Raw genomic sequence first — 8,243 nt, forward strand, 5'->3', positions numbered from 1 at the left:
CAATAATTCCAACGACATTGCATCGCTATATTGGTACTACGCGACAATAAAGGCCTTTTGTAACTTTTACAAAAGGCTTTTCTGGGTCCCTTTAACGGAGCCATGTCTGTGGTACACTACTTACACTACTAAAAGCAGAGCGGCGCTACTACTGTCGGTAGTGTATTGGTCATCTTAAGCGTATCTCTCAAATGTCCTCACTATTTCTGCGCCTGCCAAAAAAGGCACCGGATAGAAAGAGAGAGAGAGAGAGAGAGAGAGAGAGAGAGAGAGAGAGAGAGAGAGAGAGAGAGAGAGAGAGAGAGAGAGAGAGAGAGAGAGAGAGAGAGAGAGAGAGAGAGAGAGAGACTTTATTGAGCGTTCTGTGGTGTAAGGGTCTGTAGTGGCCCCCAGCTTGAGCCGAGTGGTGACTTCGGTAGCTCTGTTGACCACAGCGGTTTGCACCTCTTGGTCTGAGCTCCCCAGCACCTTCTCCAACTGCTCTTCACAAGTAATTGAAGGAAATGGGTCTTTAGGGCATCCCCACAGGATGTGAGGAAGGGTGGCGAGGGCACCGCATGCAGGGAATTCTGGGGAGGGGTATAAAGAAGGGTGGATAAGGTTCAGTTTTGCGGGATTAGGAAAGGTGCACGTTCGTCTGCAGAAGATGCCACGCGTGTTCTTTGGAAAGGTCGAGTTAGATATGGGCGGGAGGGTATCTACGGCGGGAGAGGCGGTAATGGGTAGTAATTTCATTGTACGTGACTAGTCGGTCCCTGGCAGATATGGCCCCGTAGTAGGGAACGTGACTGGCCCCGGCTCGGATCGTAAGCCCTCGAGCCGCGTTGTGAGCAGCCTCATTTCCCTCGACACCAGCGTTTGCCGGAGTCCAGATAAGCTCTACTTGGGGATTGGGTGGATTTTGTTGCAGAATTTTGAAGGCCAGTGTTGATATTAGACCGCTAGCGAAATTTTGAACGGCCGTTTTAGAATCAGAGATTATGATTGATGGGGTCGGCCTCCTTTAGAGTGCTAACGCAATGGCCGCCTCCTCCGCCGTGGCTGGGGGGGGGGGGGGGGGGGAGAGAGAGAGAGTCAACGGTCAGGGAGGTGAGTGTGTGTGTGTGTGAGGGGGGGGGGTTATCGGGGTCATTAATTGGAGCGATGGCGTAGGCATTGTAGTGCCTATATTAGGCAGCATCCACATATACTACATCGGGTCATACCGGGAGACGTTTGCGTAGAGCTCGTACCCTTTGTTCTCTACGGCCCGCGTTGTGAATAGGATGTATGTTGCGAGGGATTGGTCTGATGATGAGATTGGAGTGAATGTCGCTAGAGAGGGGAGATTTTGCTTCAAGGTCATCGAGAGTGGTTATTCCTAATTGTTTGAGAATGTGATGCCCAGTGGGAGTTTTCGATAGGCGGACCACCTGATTGGATAAGACAGTACACGGGGTAGTTGGGAGCTGAATATTGTCGAGAAGAAGCCGCCTCCGTGGACTGCGTTCCTTGGAAGATGTTCGTCGAGGTGGACGCTAGAGGCCCTTGCATTCTCGTGATGGCCTTTGAGGACACCATGCATGTGCACTCCGTGCTGATCTGAGGCCCACGCCCAATGCGTGCCGTACGAGGATGGGGGCACCTCCAAGTCCTTCGCCAAGGCGAACCCTATATAAAACTAAAATCACACGGATAATATTCAGCAACTCGTTGATGAATTGCTATTGCATATCATGGCGGTATGTAACAAGTGGGCAGCAGCCTCCCGGTTTCGCCGCTTGCCGCAGCGCTACGCTGCAGTCGTTGGTGACCTTCGGCAGTCCCTGCAACTTGGCCAATGAAACCGGACTGATCCACCCAATGCACTCCCCCCTTATACTGTCAAACGCCAGCATTCGCACTCTCAACTAAATTATTTATGTACATGAAGCACGTGGCAGATTTCGAGGTTACGTAGAGGACTTAAAACGTGTTTTAGTCGCATTAATTGAGAATACGTTGGTCAGACAAGTTGCCCTACTAAACCTTACCAATAACTGTGCAGACATTCAGAGAATTGTCTACTAATGCGCAGCATTCTTACGCCGCTTGTCTTCATTACCGGTATTGCTATGAGAAGCCAAATACGTTGGATTATTTTATTGTTTTTTTTTAGTTTCCCCTTGTTTCTTTCCACCAAAGATGTATGTACATTTAAACTATTATAGCAATTAACTGCCTTAACTCCGGCAATTATGCAGTTTTTTGGAAACGAAGGGCGCTACATGGTCCGTTTTCCCGATTTTTCATTCGTGTATCGGTAATTATTTCCCGGGATTTTTCTTTCTTCGTCTTTGTTTTGTGAAGGAGGTTTAAGAAGAATATTTTTGATTTTGTATACAATAGCATCTACATGACAGCGCTTCCGGACAACTTGCATTGGGGTGAGAGCAGAAGTCAGGAACAAGTAACTCGTTGAATACAGTTCGCTAAATTGGCCGCATTAACCCAGCTCCTGCACCCGGAATAGTTTTTGCGGCTTTTTCTGCTCTTTTTTTGCTTCCTTCTGTGTCTTTAGCTTTTTTGTTTGCTTTTTCTTATGCATATCCTGAACCTGTGTGCGCGCTGAAATTTACATTTTCATTATAGTTCCCCGGTGTTGTTTGCTTATCTTGAGGCGAGGGGGGTGTGCAAGCTTATGTCAAGCTGCCCGTATTTCATGCAGCTTTTACCCACGGTCTGCTCCATCGTTTCACGGAAAAAAAGTTATTTCGCCGCGAAAAAATACTCGCCGTGCTCATCATTAATGTCTCGGCTCCAACAAAAGCGAGTTTGTATAATATAGTGCGAGTGCATTTCCAGGAGCCTCTACTTACGTGCAGGCATTGTTGGACCAGTGAACGAGAACTCGCAGCCATGCAGCGAACAGACAAGCAAGGGCACTCGACCAGAGATAGGCTGCCAGAACCACCGGGAAGTTTAGCTCACTCATTTGAGGTGGTGCCGTGAGGCACGAGATCAGGACGTCCACGATACGGCTCGTACGGGCGGCACGTGCTAGCCTCCATTTTTGTTTTGCGCAATTAACACTAGTGGGCCGACCTGGATCGCAGCAAGGCGACAAATCCACCAAATAGTGTGGTGTGGTTATTAGTGGGTGTTCCATGGACCAATTGGCTGTGACGTTATAACGGAGTAGTGGTTGGCGCGTGACGCCCGCTATTTGTGGCGCTCATGCGGCGGCCCAGCCTGCAGCGGAGCTGGGTGACTGAGAGCGCTGAATGGTATGACGCAGTTATAGGCGACTCTGGCGTGGATTGCGTGGCAGGGGTGTCTGCACCGTGGCTGGCTGGGGCAAACTGTTCATAATAGCCTCTTTTATGCAAAGCTGTCTCGGCCACATGACGAGGACGTCAGCAGCCCAGGTCGTGGAAACAGCGCGACAGCCTCTTTTTTTAAGCGAAGCTTATTACTCCATGTACCAACCAAGGAAACGCCTGGTGACGTCCTTCTGACTTTCAAGCTCAGCCAAGGTCAAGCGGTTTTGCGGCGCCGACGGAAGCGCCTCCGACCGCGCTTCGGCCGCCGACCGAAGCAAAACTGAAGACATTGCTTGGAGCTGGCGCATAAACAATGTTCTTGCCACGTATGCTTCGCCACGAAATACGAGTAGCATGGTGAGCACTATTACCACAATTGACAATCATAGTAACGTCTTGTGGCCTTGCGAGAGCAACGCTTCTTGTTTGGCGGCGAGAAATGCTTCGAAGAGCACTTTTTGAGAAATGAATTCGGAATGGCAAGTATTCGAAGCTTCGCTTCATGTTGACTCCCACCTGTATGTGGGGGATTCGTCATTTTTTGTGCGCTTATTGCGTTTCTTATCGTCAGTATATTAACTTGGACGGTCTAGTTTCGTCCTCAATAAACCAATCCAAAGCGCATTTTAAATTCAGTGCACGATGCCAGTTTTTGTTATGTATTTACGTTTTGCCTCAAATGCGCCTAAGGAATCAAAATTTTCATATTTGAACCAAATACCAATGATCGTAGTTTCGAAAATTGTTCGCCTGTTCGCAGGCGAACAGGCGAACCTTCCCCTTGTTCGCAGAAACTTTTGGGGCACCTGGGAGCGCGTCCTTGCGGTGGTACCAATCGAGCTTAAATCGGCTTCAGAAAGCGACACTGAATAACCGAAGACAAAAATAGGTCTCGTATAGCAACACCCCTATTCCTTAGTTCGGTTGTCGATTTCGTATTTCGCAGGATATCTAAGGATTCGCAGATTTAGTTTAAACTTGCTGCCCTAGCGGACACCCGTGCGACACCAGTAATGGCCCACGGGTGCTCCAGCTGTGTCCCACTAGTCGGCCACCGGTGATTTTACGAATACTTTTTATACAGGATTAGAGTACGGACAGCCTTTATAGTCACAGAGGTCATTGAGAGCACCTTTCGCAATTTCAGCAACCCTTATAAAGTGTGTTAAAACATTCTCCTACACTTTGTGAAAAGTTTGATTCAGCAAAATATTTAAAACGTGGTGTGTCATTTCTGTGTTTGTGTTGCAACTTAAGCGTAAAAAAAGTACAAACATTGACAACGTTTATGAGCATAAAGTTGAAGTAGCGGAATCTTCTTAAATTTGAGAAACCTGCAGAGTTCAACAAAATCTCGCTCCGTTTATGGCAAGTTTGGTGTGCTGAGAGCTGCATACGCTGGGGAATCCTATTTAAAAAATCAAAGCCTCTTTCTTAAGAGAAATATGGTTAAAACGCGAAGCAGCTTCGACCTTGTCGGGTTGGCGCAATCGGATAGACGTCGGCTTCGTACGCGGGGAACCCTGGTTGAATTCCGACCACGGGGAGCGTTTTTTAAAGACGATAGTCTTTCTTGGGCTTCTAAAACGCAGAAATTTTGATCTGTCTGTCTGTCTGTCTGTCTGTCTGTGACTCGATTCAGCCACCCGGCCAAAGTGAAATAAAATCTGTGCAATAGTCTTATATACTCTCAGACAAACCTAAACTTCTAAGTCCGGTGTCAGTGTTCACACTTGCCAACATTGCTGAACAAGAACGAGACATTACGCAAATATAAGGCAGCAAATCAATACATAAGTGATATTTGCTGTGTTCCTTTATTAAAAAAAAATCATGTATGATTGGATTATGCGATAGTGAATGAAATACTGCATCAACGGCAGAAAACCGTCGCCTGCTGTTGCCAGCGCTACCTTCAATCAAACGGCAATAGCAACGAAAGGTTCCACTTGATGGGATCCACGTTCCGCTTGGAACGCTCGTGCAGTAAGGCATCGTGGTTCCATAAATGTTGTAGTAGGGTGCCTCAATTCACGTGCGTCTCCGCCGTACAGCACCGCTGGCATCGAGACACCCGACTTGGAGCAGTATATAGAACGCGGTAAATTGAAGTTGACTTGAGCTAACCTCTAGCGTGTTATCTTGGGAGGAACGAGACAGGAAACGAACAGCATGATAAGTGAGCGGGAAAGAGAAGGGGGGCCTCTACTTGGCAGGGGCGCCAGTCGACTATCGTCTTTCGGCGACATTTGCAACGAAAGGCGCAGATACGCGGCCATTTTTTTTTTCTTGGGGCGCTGGATGTGCCTTCGACCATCATCATCGTTTTGTTAAACCGTTGTGTAAAGTTGGCTTTCCTGAAGTGCGTTTGTCGCGACATTGAACGCCATCAGTGAGGCATAGAAGGCTTCGCTGTGATACCCGAACTATGTTCGATCCCGCTTTTCTGATGAGCCCGAGACACCATTGAGCAGTTTGCGCTTTTCAGTGGTTCAGAGGGGAAGAGAATCTAGTACGCATCCTTGATGTCGAAGCTAATCCTTTGTAAACCAAGCTTGCAAGCGAGGCTCAGTTCAGCATTCTTGCTTTTTGTCTTATCGGCTTCCTATGTTAATAATCAGGGAGCTGAACCGGAACCGACAACCGGAAGTGAAGCGCTATTTTTTGCCGGAACTGAACCCGAACCGGAACTCAGCTGAAAAAGAAAACCCAATCGCACTGTTCACGACGAAACCGTTCTGTTAAGCGCCAGCTTTGGTGGCTTCCTGTCAAATGGATCATCAAAATTGTTAATCACTCACGCACGCGAATCGTAATCTCTTTCGCTATCCCATGAGATAAGGGATAACCACCAGTCCAGCAAGCGCATGTTGTCGCTGGTAGCGCACAGGAGTGCAACGGTGTGCAAGAAAAATATTACACCGTGTGCAGCCCCCAGACGTTGGCTTAGGGCTTCTCTAGCATTTCCGACCCTCACAAAAGGCTGCTTTATGGCGTAAGTTAAGTTGGCTTACTGAATACGGTGGTAAGAAAAAAAAACAATAACGCTTACCGGTTTACGAAGCAACGGTTCGACCATGCGCCATGCATAATGCGCGGTCAATGCCGTTTGAGGCCTTTCTTTTTCACGCATCATAACCGCTCACACATTTTTCTCCCTCCGATCAGTCACATGAGTATAAACGCTCCATTTTGTGTCACGACGCGGGGAGAGGGATGCGCGCCGATACCGCATGCGAGCCTATGCCTCTGGTCGCACGCGCAGTGCGCAAGGCCGAAGAAGAGATGCATCACACTGGACGCAGCCTGCAGGGCTATGAAACATCGGCTTTGGTCCCGCGGGGCTTAGGTCTCACTCATACTAGTGCAGGAACAAGCACGCCACATGCTTTCTCCACTGCGCATCGGCGAGGGCGTGCACCGTAAATGTTCCTACACTTGTATAATTCATAGAAAAAGGGTCGCGCACATGGAAGGCATAAACACTTGACAGTTGTTTCCGTATGAAATGTAGACAAAGGCTATGCATATCTCTTTAAAATTGTACGCGCTGTCAGTGAACATGAATATTTTTTTCTCTTCCCCGCAGAGGAGTTCGGAGCCGGAGCTTCAAAAAGCCATGCTGCAAGCCCTGAATTCGGAGCAGGCTCGCGGCCTTCTGGGCATGGGAGGCTAACCACATCCCTGTACCGATGCCCTTTTGCTCAAATCAATGTTTATTCGCCCTCCTTCTCTGACTGCCTTCGACCACCGAATAAGCAGAAAAGCAAAGCGGGGATTTTGCTACACACGTTCCTTCCATTGTCTGACCTTTCATATAAAGAAATCTGCCACCATTGCAAAGGTAGACAGCCCCGGGATGCTCGGTGTAATGGCAAGTTCTTCGGTGCGCGTAGGATGGACAAGTTCACGTTTTTTTTAAAGCCAAACAACTATTATAAATACAGCAGAGAAAACAGCCCGTGAAGCGCAGTTTCTTTCCTTTTCAAAGAACATAAAAGGACCCGTCTATGAACTTGCAGGCACTTGATGTTCTGTCTTCAAATGAAAGACAGCACTAAAGTAGAAGAAGCATTCAGAAAGGAAGACGGGTTGGGCACTGTCCCATTTGTCCAGCACTCACAACGTCTACATTTTTGCTGTTTTGTCTGCATTCGAGCCGGTTTGTATTCGAAAATGGAAATTCACCACTCACCGAACTCGCAATTTTTCTGCTATTGTTCAAAAGCGGGGTGGCTGTTGCCAAATTTAACACTTCCTTTCGTGTCTTTCATTAGGTTCCGCATTATCGCGAAAGATACCATGACAGGTACAGGCACACATCAGCACTGGTCATTTCAAAATCCGTGAGGGTGATCGGAGCCCTAATGCAGTAGCTGGGCGTTAAACAAAGCATATTTTTAACAAAATTTTGCCTGCTGTCTGTCAATGCCGGTGCCAATGCCAAGGTGCAGTCGAATTGATACCCGGCATTTCTGTAGCTGCAGTAAGAATTTTTTTCTTTTGCCGGTACTATTTAAAAACACCCTCATATTTAAACATGTCGCCTTATGATGTACGGAGTGACGCACCGGCAGAGTAGCGACTGCGAACTCGTTCAGTAGTGGCGCTGCACAGAACGAGCTACCGGATCCCACTCCCCAATAAGCGGCTCTTTTAACGATGATAGTTTTTCCAGGGGCGAAGCCGCTTAAGGGCTGGGGCTGTCGGCGTCTCATGTGGTCACGGTTCTAAACTACCGGGAGACTCGTTTTCCAACGCCTCGCGCTAGAACGTAACGCGTACTAAAAAACCGGTTCAAAATAAACAACATGATTTAAAGATTTGTGGAACGCTCCCTGTGTTGAGGAACTGGACCGAGGGCCATGGCACCGCTCAAAACGCCTTTAATTCCACTTCTTCCTCTAGGAGCTAATGATGGTGATAGCGCGCTGTCTACACCCGTCGTCTTCCTATTTCTTC

At 48.1% G+C, this 8,243-nt stretch overlaps 1 protein-coding gene across 1 annotated transcript in view; it reads left to right on the forward strand.

The window, feature by feature from the left end:
* Positions 1-7,007, forward strand: part of LOC144155817 (uncharacterized) — a 295,602-nt gene extending 288,595 nt beyond the window's left edge. The window contains exon 4 of the transcript XR_013319646.1: positions 6,871-7,007. The gene's annotated coding sequence lies outside the window, so the exon portion shown is untranslated. The remainder of the gene's footprint in view (positions 1-6,870) is intronic.
* Positions 7,008-8,243: the final 1,236 nt, after the last annotated feature.

Source organism: Haemaphysalis longicornis, unplaced genomic scaffold, assembly GCF_048455015.1.
Source record: "Haemaphysalis longicornis isolate Haplotype H1 unplaced genomic scaffold, Haemaphysalis longicornis Haplotype H1 scaffold_1, whole genome shotgun sequence".
NCBI lineage: Eukaryota > Metazoa > Arthropoda > Arachnida > Ixodida > Ixodidae > Haemaphysalis > Haemaphysalis longicornis.